At 39.5% G+C, this 10,412-nt stretch overlaps 1 long non-coding RNA gene across 1 annotated transcript; it reads left to right on the top strand.

The window, feature by feature from the left end:
• The first annotated feature begins 894 nt into the window (after positions 1–894).
• LOC121079251 lies at positions 895–10,163 on the top strand. The gene is made up of 3 exons (XR_005824960.1): positions 895–1,074; positions 5,892–6,128; positions 7,313–10,163. It is a non-coding gene; the product is annotated as an uncharacterized LOC121079251 (long non-coding RNA).
• Positions 10,164–10,412: the final 249 nt, after the last annotated feature.

Genomic DNA, 10,412 nt, shown 5'->3' with positions numbered 1-10,412 from the left:
TTCAAAAATGCACCATGTGTCATGCACTGACCCTGCTGGCACTCACAGATACTAAATGACACACTCTTGGCAGGGAACCCAGCTGGCTAATTATGCATGCAGTTTACCTACATACTGGCTTTAAAAGGAGCCCAATTAAATGATCCAAGGGGTCAGCAGAAAAATGAAGGCGTTACTAGTGGAGTGAAACCTTTTCTGCCTCCCCAGGCAAAACCAACCATATTCATAATGTCCAGGAAAAAAAAAAAGAGAGCAGATGTTTTTTCCTTTAAAAAGAAGCATGCTTTGCTCATTATTTGTATTGATCATTATCACTCTTGACATTTACTTTTGTTATTATAAAAAGAGGGATTCTCATATTATTTGGGTATTATTTTAATGCTGATCTTTTTCTCATTCAGTAGCTGTCAGCTTCCATGGGGCTATTTTTACAGAAGTGCTAGTTTATCTGAGCAAAGATAACAGAATCTGTCTCTTCTCTGCCTTGGCTGTTGGTATCTTATCTGGCTATGTTGATTTAACATTAGCATCATTTATAGAATAAGAAGGGCTTTCCAAATAAGTTTGTCTCCTAATCAAACTTCCAAATCAAAGTTGTCTGTCTAATAAAAGAACAAAAAACCCAAGAATACTTATTACAACTTTTGACAGTTATGGAGGATCTTCTGGAATTTCTAGAAGACTCACCAAGGGGTTTTGCCTGTGCTGCTGCCAAGCACATGATGCTGAAAGCAGTGCTGGTGCTCCATTGCAGTGCCCCACATTCTGTAAATGCCTGAGCACAGGCTGTGGTCCTGTCCCCACAGGCCAGCGGTCACCAGGCAGCACAGAAGCAGTGTGGGGATATTTCCAGCATTAAAGCATTTGGCCTCTCCCTTTTGCTCCACAGCAGTGATGAGTTTTCTCTGGAAGTGTGCCCAGGCCTGCTGGGGAATATACCTCTTGCAAAACAGGACACAAAGTTGAGTTTCCCTGATTAAATCTGGTGGCATGCACGCTTCAAGAGCTGCCCAACAAATGTCTTCTGCATTTGATGGTGTGAACCCAAAGACAGCTCACTCTGCTGCTGTCCAGGTAAAGTGTTTTTCCTTCTGGTGCCTGTAAAATAGCTGGAAAAACTTCTTGGGGGAGAAAAAATTCTAAAGTGAGCTGAATTCCCCAAGTCATTACACTTGGTTAGTGTCTTTCACAACACGGCTAAGCTCTAGGTAATGGTATGCATAACCCCGAAAAGCAGAAACAGAAAGACAGGAAATTATGGCTGAACTTGTGTTTTTCTTAGGGCGTTTGTGCTCACTGTTGGAGCAGTCAGTGCCAGGTATTGTGAAACACAGTGAGAAGCCTCTTTTCAGCTAAGTTTCTGTTTAAAACTCAGCCAGATTATTGTGAGATATGGAAATCTCCAGAAGAGGTATCCTGTAAAGGCAAGCAGCTGCTTCGAGAAGTGCCACTTGCACCTCTGGGAGTCTCGTGTACACCCAGGCAGCAGCTCCGGCATCTCAAAGAGGATCCCTCACTGGAGAGATGCGTAAGCGATGGTCATCTGGTGCTTAAAGCAGTGATGATGTGCTCTTTCAGCCTTTAAGGGTTTATCCTCATAACTGTGATTTTCAGTACATTTGTATTTCAAATGAACTTGTATCTCGTTATCTATTAACATGACATTAGGGGCATTTCCTTAAAGAGAACAAAACCTCTGCATATTCCAGTGGATACTTCTCTGGTCAGTTCTGTCTGTCTTAGGAACCCCTCAGAGTTGTGCTCAGAGTGCGTGAGGATTCACAGAAGTGGGAATCTAACTGACAAACCTTGCTACCATGAGCATGCAGCCATCCTGTTTCAGGACACCCAGAAAATCTGGTGAGCCCCTGGCTCATGCTGATATCTGATGTGCTTAGCACTCAGGTGAGCAAGTGCACAGTTGTGCTCCTGAACCTCTTCTCACGCATCTTTGAAACAGCCTGAAGTCACGCTAAGTCATCTGCCATCAATTTTCCTGAGGAATATAAAGCACAACAGGGTGATATTTGCTGAAAGCCATGTTAAGGGCTTGGTGAGTTGTTGATCATCCCCTCTTCCTCAGACACCTCTATGGCTTTCCTCTTCCTGGTGTCTCCCTGCAGCCTCTCCCCACCTGAAACTTTGCAGTCTGCACGACTGGCCAGCCAAATCCCTGCTTTCTGTAAGTTATTCGGGGCAGAGAAACAGCTCTTGCTTGGGATAAAAAGGAGAAGAGAAGCCACAGCAGGTTTCCAGCCCTTAAACTTTCACAGGGTTGAAAAAATCAAATGCAGTTGATGGGTAGCCACATGAAAGGATTAGACTCAAAGATAGCAAATTGTTCCCAAGTACGTATTAACAAACACAAGCTTACAGCTTTAAACACTTCCCAATTAGATGTGGCATCTTCCAAATTTTGTCAGAGGAATGTTGGAGTCTTACTGTACCATTTAGCTCCAATTGTTTTTTAAGATCCTGATGTAGCAGCCAAATCATTTTATTACAAAACAGATGAGTCCTGCATGGCCTCAAGAGCTGCGCAGATGAATACCTGACAAAAAGTTTAGCGAGAACCATAAGGAACAGATCAAGTCCTGCTCACGCGTGTTGTTCGTTTACACCTTGCATCACATGCAGCCCAGTGCCTTCATCTGAGCTTTGTATTAAATGTAGACAATGAGCTTGATTCACCACCGCATTCCTTTATTTTTACCTCAGGATAATTCCATTTAAATCAGAGTATGGACTGGACTAACACAGTGCTTTTTGTGCCAAAGAAATCAATGCTACAAGCCTTTGAGCTTCCTGACCTGCTGTTTTGCTTTAGCTTTCACTTTGTTTTTTTTTTATCCTACTTGAGGATCTTGATGGGTTCATATTTGTCAGAGGCTCCTCTGTTGTCTCAAGAGAGCCAGTTAGGTGCTAGAATTAAATGCCGAATGACAGATTTTTCATAGCATGGGAAGAGCAAAACAAAACAGCTGTCTGCATAAACCTGAAGGAGCAGGAACTAGGCTGCTCTTTAAAAATAAACTTGGCATTGGAGATGGTGACTGTGATAAAGTTATAGCCAAAAATGATGAATATTTAGGATGCTCAAAAATATTCTTATGTTAGTGGTTTGCAAATGTGGGAACAATATATTCAAGCTTTATTTTCTTTAGCATGTTCTTTGGCTTAAAGTGAAGTTCAACATTCGAAACGACCATGTAATAATGGAACTCTTTTAGTCAATCTGTTGTTTTCCTGTATTTGGTTAGATCCTCTGCCTTTCATGCCAAAAATAAGTTTTTACTGATTTTTACTTCTGGTAGCCTGAAAGAACAAAAACAATAGAGGATCAGCAAACTGAGGATTCAAATTCACCTGCTTAAGCTCAATAAGGCAGAGGGGGATCATGAATTTTGCTAAGATCCATATTTGACCTACAGAATAATGTGAGAGGAAGGTATAGGACTGGAATAATTCACACGCACCCCAGACTTCGTTCTTGGTAACTGGACTCTAATTAAACTATATTTACTTGTAATATGCATATATTTTGATACAGAAATCAAAGTGAGAGGGATTAAATGCTCCATGATGGTCTTTTAACAGAGATGCTTTTCAGAGCCAGGCTGTGCTTTTGCTTCCATCATAGCATTGCTGAATTTTCCCACAGTAAGTGAAAAATCTCCCTGCAGGGTGGCACTCGGTTTGGAGGCTATGACAGAATCAAAAACCAGATTAGTTTAATGTAATATCAAGTTTTCCTGCAGGCGTTTGCTATGAGTGCATTTATCAGAGAAGCTGTAGAAATCTAGAAAGCTGTTCAACAAGAATTTTGAAGCAAAGCTAAGGTCTGAAGGTGTTCCTCAATGCCACAGCTGATAGAAGAAACAGATGCCTGTTTGTCTCAGTGTTTCACATGTACCTCTCCTTTCTCTCATGTGCAAGACTCAGTTATAATCGAACTTAGAGAAAAGTTTGGGGATAATAGATACTATCTAGTGGTACCTGCATGCGCTTTCACAGAAGTCATAGAGGTATCCGCAAAACTTATGTTACATTTCACAGCTTATGTTGAAGTTGTTAATTCAAGCAGTCAAAAAGTAGGCTGGTTGATATTTAGGGTTGTATCTTTAATGTAGCCTTTTTTTTTTCTATGCTTGATTCACTTAAGTCATAATTGCATTTTACTGTACTGCCTCATCCACTGGATGTTCACTGTGTTCAGGATTTTTATATGCCCTTTTAATATGTGGTCCCAGATGTTTTGTGCTGTGCATTATTCAAAGGCTGCCGGAATATAGAAGTTAATTTACTTGTGTACATTTCCGTGGTGGCATCACCATCATATCTGAATGCTTCTCAAAGTCAATTACTTCATCTTTGCATCAATGCTGCAATAGTCAATCGTTATTAGCTCCCTTTTATGACTAAGTACAGAAGATAGCTGCTCAGCTTCCACAAGTCTCCAGTGAGTATTTGCAGACTAGTATGTTTGATCTGCATGAGGTAGAGCTAGGTGAAAGTCTGGTAACATTAGGGATTGCAAATGATCCAGGCAGTGTGCTGATTCTGACATCACCAAATTTCAAGCCCTTACTAGGGGCAAGAACTTCTCGGTGAATATCTGTGAGATTGTTATGTTTACAGTATCCCTAAGTTTCAGAGACATCACCAGGATCTAAATGTCGGTGATCTAAATGTCAATGCCAGGATCTAAACAGCAGTACTTCTTGAGGTGCCTAATGTGATGAAAACCTTACACAGACCTTCTGCTCTTCCTCCTCCTGTTTTGCCTCCTTGTATCATGGTTTTGTGACCAGAGGAGCCTTAATTGCCTTTTGAACATGTCCTGAAACAGCAGGTGGAATTTATTCCTATCATTTCTTTTTGTCTTCTCTCTTAACACAAAAGCAAACATCATGCTGTCTTAGAGGACACCCCAGCTAGTATTACTTGTAGATGACGCCCCATCTCTTCTTGTTAATGGTGAAAACATGCAGGTCAGTGCTGACAAACACAGCTCATACTCCGCTTTCTGCAGTCCTAGGGAAGAGCCACTCTGACTTTCTGGGTGAAATCTATTTGCACTGCTCAAAGTGGAGTGTGTTGCAGGTTGGGTGGCAGCCAGCTACACAGCCCATCTGTGAAATCTGGGGGCCGCTTAGTTCGAAGTAGTGTCGCTATTATATCATGTCCAAACTATTTGTGAATGGGAACTGATGGCGTTACTTTCAATGAAGAAATACCTTATCTGAAGCTGCATGCAATAGCTGGAGTTGTAAATGTGCAGAGGCTATTTAAGATTTTCAGAATATTTGTGACTTTATATATGTACATGAACTTCTTAACAGCAGAGAGATTTCAGTCTTTTGATACAATATTAACATTATGCAATGACATGTGAGTTGCATATGAATTAGATAAAATAAATTATAAAACTCAAAATATTAAGAGGCCTGTTGGATCATCATCTCCTGCCGGTGTCTAATTGTTTCATATAACGCTTTCTTCTATGTGATGGCTTGCTACCATTCGTGAGAGCATTAGTACACTAATCAAGCATTAACATTAATCAAAGAGATATTCAATCCTACTCTGAACATGTCTGGATGACAGAGGAGCCAAGATGCTGACAGATATATATGCCTTACTTGCAAAAGCATCATTATTAGTAGATCTTGCACCAATCACAGCAATGGGGGAGGAATTTTAGAAAAATAGGTTTAAAATAGACTAAGTTTAACAGACATGAGCAAAATGGACTGACAGTTGTCAGAGCTAAATACACTCAGTTATGCAATGGAGCTTTTGCTTTCTGGCAGATGACTGGTTTATTTTAAAATCATTTTATATATCTGTTTTCTTCTCCTTTGTCTTTGCAACCCTTCATGGATATACAGATTTTGAGAGATCCGACACTGGGATGCTGGAAGTGCAGGCAGTATTTTGCAGATTTCCTGCAAGAAAGTACCCTCTCAGCTCAGAATTTTCTCAAGCACCTACGACTTGGCTGATAGAAAAGGGAGCATATTATTTTTAACTGAACTGCCACGGATATAATAAAGTCTGCAATAAATTAAATGAGAAGGAAGGACACCTGTTCTACCCCCTTGTTCGCTACAGGGCAGTGTTTGGAGGTGAGCACAGGCACGGGGGAACTTTTACGGTGCAGGAACAAAGACACCGTTGACCCCTGACATCATTTAAAGCTACTTGATGCCAAGGACTTCCTCACTTTATACGGATATTGAAACAAATAAGTCATGGAAATGATGACTGACCCCAGCCATATGGGAACAGAGAGATTAGCTGCTAATATGGAAAGTTACCTGGCCAGTGTTGAGATCAGTCCCGAGGGAAGGGGAAAGATCACAGGGAGGACTGCCGAAGCCGTGAGGTAATGTGGCCTCTGGTGATGAGGAGCTAGAGCTTGTGGCAGCCGAAAGACAAGAGGCAAAAGGTTTTCTCTGCTGTAGCCAGCAGTGTATGTAATAACATGGCTGAACGACAGAGCTGCATTTTCTAGGATGTTCTTGATGATATGGGAATAGCAAGCATGAGGAAGTTACTGAATTTAGACTGTAAAGTGCACGAGAGAAAAAGCAGTAAAACCAAGGAGCAACAGAAGGCTGGAAAGCCAATCGTTAGTGAAGTGGAAGCAAGAACCAGGAGTCGGGGAACAGAAAAAAGTCTGCAGGAGCAAGCTGCCTAGGGAGCTAGAGCAAAGAGGCAACACAGAGCAGCGTGGCGCGAGGATGTCTCTGCTTCCAGGAACACTCTTCACATACAGCCAGAGGAGACCAAACTAAGATCAATACTGATCCAATCAAAAATGGGAAGTATATAAATACAGCAACTTGATTGCACAGGTTAAGTGGGTGGTACCGCTCTTCTTAAATACATATCCCACTGAAACCCACACGGCAAACTTCACAATGTGCTCTCTGACATAGTGAGTCACAGGACACAGGGAGATGATATTGTCTCACTAGAGGTTATTTTGATCTAGAATTTCCAATTTCCTTGAGCATAAGGTTCAAATCCTCACTAAAAATCAGAAAACATATTGTGTGGAATAATATACTGCAAGAGGTTATTCCTACACTTGTTATGAATTATTTTAAGACATAAATAGACCATGTCTACACTTCTGTCTGTCCACACATAGTGGAACTTCTGGTGAAATCAGATATCTTTTGTTGTTGGTGGTGTTTTTTGTTTGTTATGGTTTTTATTTTTTAATAAGAATATTAAAAGGCTGTTTAATCTCCTCTCCAAAATACCATAAAAATTATGATTTTTGTTTGAATCTTTGCCTTAGGATTGCTTCAAAGTCATTGTGTGGATCACTGTGCAGCAAACAAGTTAGGTCTTGTGAAGAAGATCCATAAAGCAAAATGAAAAAGAACAGAAGTTGGATTAAGGCATTTAAAGCTTTACCTCTCTCTCTCTTTTTTTTTTTTTTATTTGGTATTCAGTCTTGATAATTCATGATTTTATTTTTTTGGATTATTTTTCTATCTGAAGCCTGATTTATGTAATTGGTATATACTGTATGTGTTATGTTAGCTTAACTTTTTGGTAATTACGGAAATCTGTCACCCTTAGTGCTGCCTTCAGCTTCCATTCTTGTCTCTGACTTTGGTGGCTGAAATTTTTTTCAGTGTCATAAAATTTAGGGTTGTAAAATTCATATTGTAACTTTAATAGCCACATCTGTTTTAAACATTTTTGTTTTAAGAACTCAATGTGAATTTAATGACAAGGCAATAAAAGTAAAAGTTGAAGGAAATTATCACAGATTTGTAAAGCCATAAGATATGTTTCTGGACTTCTGTGGGCCTTCAAGTTACAAAGAAACAACCCACTTGCTTTTATTGTAGCTATTCTGCTCTTAAAACATTTCATAGCTTAATCTATTAGCAAGAATTAACATTTCCTTTACATTAGTATTAATAATGACAAGTATACCCAGATGTAGGTTGTCATTAGCATACACCCACACCATGTTCAGAAGAAAAATATCTCTACAGTGCTACCACTTTATTTAACAGCAACAATTGATAATTTATCATCATATTTTTAGTGCCATATCAGTCTAGAGAATCAAGAACGTAACAAAAGCCACTTCTATCTTCTTCCTTCAGTATCTCGCTATAGACCCAGCCTTTCAGATGATGTAAATCAAAGTAACAGGGCTGTTTGTTGCGGCAGGGACCCCATCTGCAGAGCCGAATCACAGAGTCTTTGAGGTTGGAAGAGATTGCCTCTTGTCCTGTCACTGGATTCCACTGACCCGTCTTGTCTGCTTCCCATCAGGTATTTTACACATTAGCAAGGTGCCCCAGGAGGCTTTTCTTCTATAGGATAAGCACTCCCAGTCCTCTGCACCTCTTAGTAAGTCAGATGCTCCAGTCCCTTAATCATTTCTGTTGCCCTTTGCTGGACTTACTCCAGTATACCCATGTCTCTGTTGTACTGGGAAGCCCAGAAACCTTTAAAAACAGCCCATCAGACGTTATAAACTTAATCTGATGTTCAGTACTTCTGACACTGGATCTCCTGGTCCTTTGCTTCCTTTTCTTCTGGGCTTTTTCTGTCTGATCTCTGTCTTTGTTGATAAATGGAGACCAAATGGAAAGCTGTAAAAATCTTTCCTATGAATCCCTTAACATTGCATGTAATGTTTATCAAATCAGAGTCATATAAACATTTATGTAAATCAATTAGGAGCAAGCAGGCAGCATTCAGGATTGCTTTCAGTATCACTTTTCATACCTAAAATCCTTCTAGGCAGACCCGGTTAACCCAGTCAATATGTTAGAAGCTGTTTCAGTGCCATCTTTTATATATGTTTGCAAAACTCATTACGGCAGAGGAAAGGAAGGGGTTTTAAAGGAGAAATTCAATGACTAGAAGCATTTCAGCAACCTATACTGCCAAATATAATTGCTACAGTGGCCTGACTCCTGGCATCTGGTTGTGGCTCAGTTGTTATGGATGTCAGTTTGGAGGACTCTCAGTTTTCTACAATATTTAATAAAGCCATTATACAGACCTCTTTCTTAGATAAGATTTTGCAGAGAAACAGAGGCTCTAACTCACTGACAACTATTTCAGATAAAGTGATTTACTAACTATTTACAAGCGAGTTGCTCCTGGTGTTCAGTGCTCACCACCAGTTCAATAGTTAAAAAGTTTGTTGAAAATAAGCCCACTCAGGACAGACTTTAAATTGCTTTATACAGTAGATCAAAGATAAGAAAAGTAGTAGCACTGCAGGTTTAAAGTAATTTGATCCTTCAAGGGGCAACAGTGAGCTCAAAGAAGTTTCTGTTACGCTGGTAAGTGATGCAGTAAGTTACCATAATAGAGGTTTATCATGCTCAGAGCTGTAGTGCTTTCTTTCTCTATCACTTTGAGATTATCGTCTTCAATTCATAGATATGCCATGGAGCAAATGCATAAGGAATACATACTTCACCAGCTCTTTATAATTGCTCAACATAACTCATGTATACAGAGGATATGGCTTTCCACTGGCAAGTTGGCATACGCTTGTGTAATTTGTCTGTTTTGTCTGCAAAATTCCATGGATTAAGTTAAAAGAATCTGCTTCAAATTTGATCTTAACAGCCCTACATACGTACAGAAAGCAGCTAATAACTTGCCAAAATTTATGGAGCCTAACACTGTATTCTCTGATAGACTCTGGAAGCTTGAGCTGATCAAAAATCTTTCAAAACTGATTTTTAAATTATAGATTCACTTCTGTGTGATAGTTTGTCTTGTCCATATAAGTCAACTGAAGGCACACAAAACAGGTAATTGTTTTTAATCTAAGAGTGCCCCCAATTTTTGAGTTATGTGCACAGATTCCCATTTTACTTGTGCAATAATAACTAAGTACATCTCACATGGGAAATTTGCATACTCATCAATTAGTTCCCCTGTTATTTTTGGAAGATCTGGATTGGTACATTCTAGAAAGAGCCCAATTTATTACAGGAAATATAATCTTCAACTTTAGTCTTTATTTCATATGAAATCACAGGTCAAAACTTGCAAAATAGCAGGTCACCTGAGTTGTGGGGGAAAATTTAGGATAATCAACTAAATTTGTGCAAAATACTGGATCTGTTCCAATTCTCAAGAAAAGTGTTCTGAGGTCACAGAGGAGACAGTCATTTGGTTGTATAATTTTGTCATTCATAATGCAACAGTGTCGTATTTAATAAAAAGGAGAGTGCATTAAGTACTTTTGCCTGATTAATACATTATACTTCAGTAATTACACCATGAACAAAATAAAAGATATATAGAAAACTTTCATTTTTCAATTATTTTTAATGCTATTTTCTATCCTTGGAAAGACTGGGGTGATACCTGCTGCATTTTAGGGGTGACAAAGCAAAAACATG

This window comes from Cygnus olor, chromosome 16 (assembly GCF_009769625.2).
Source record: "Cygnus olor isolate bCygOlo1 chromosome 16, bCygOlo1.pri.v2, whole genome shotgun sequence".
NCBI classification, from domain to species: domain Eukaryota; kingdom Metazoa; phylum Chordata; class Aves; order Anseriformes; family Anatidae; genus Cygnus; species Cygnus olor.
This window is presented reverse-complemented; position numbering and strand designations above follow the sequence as displayed.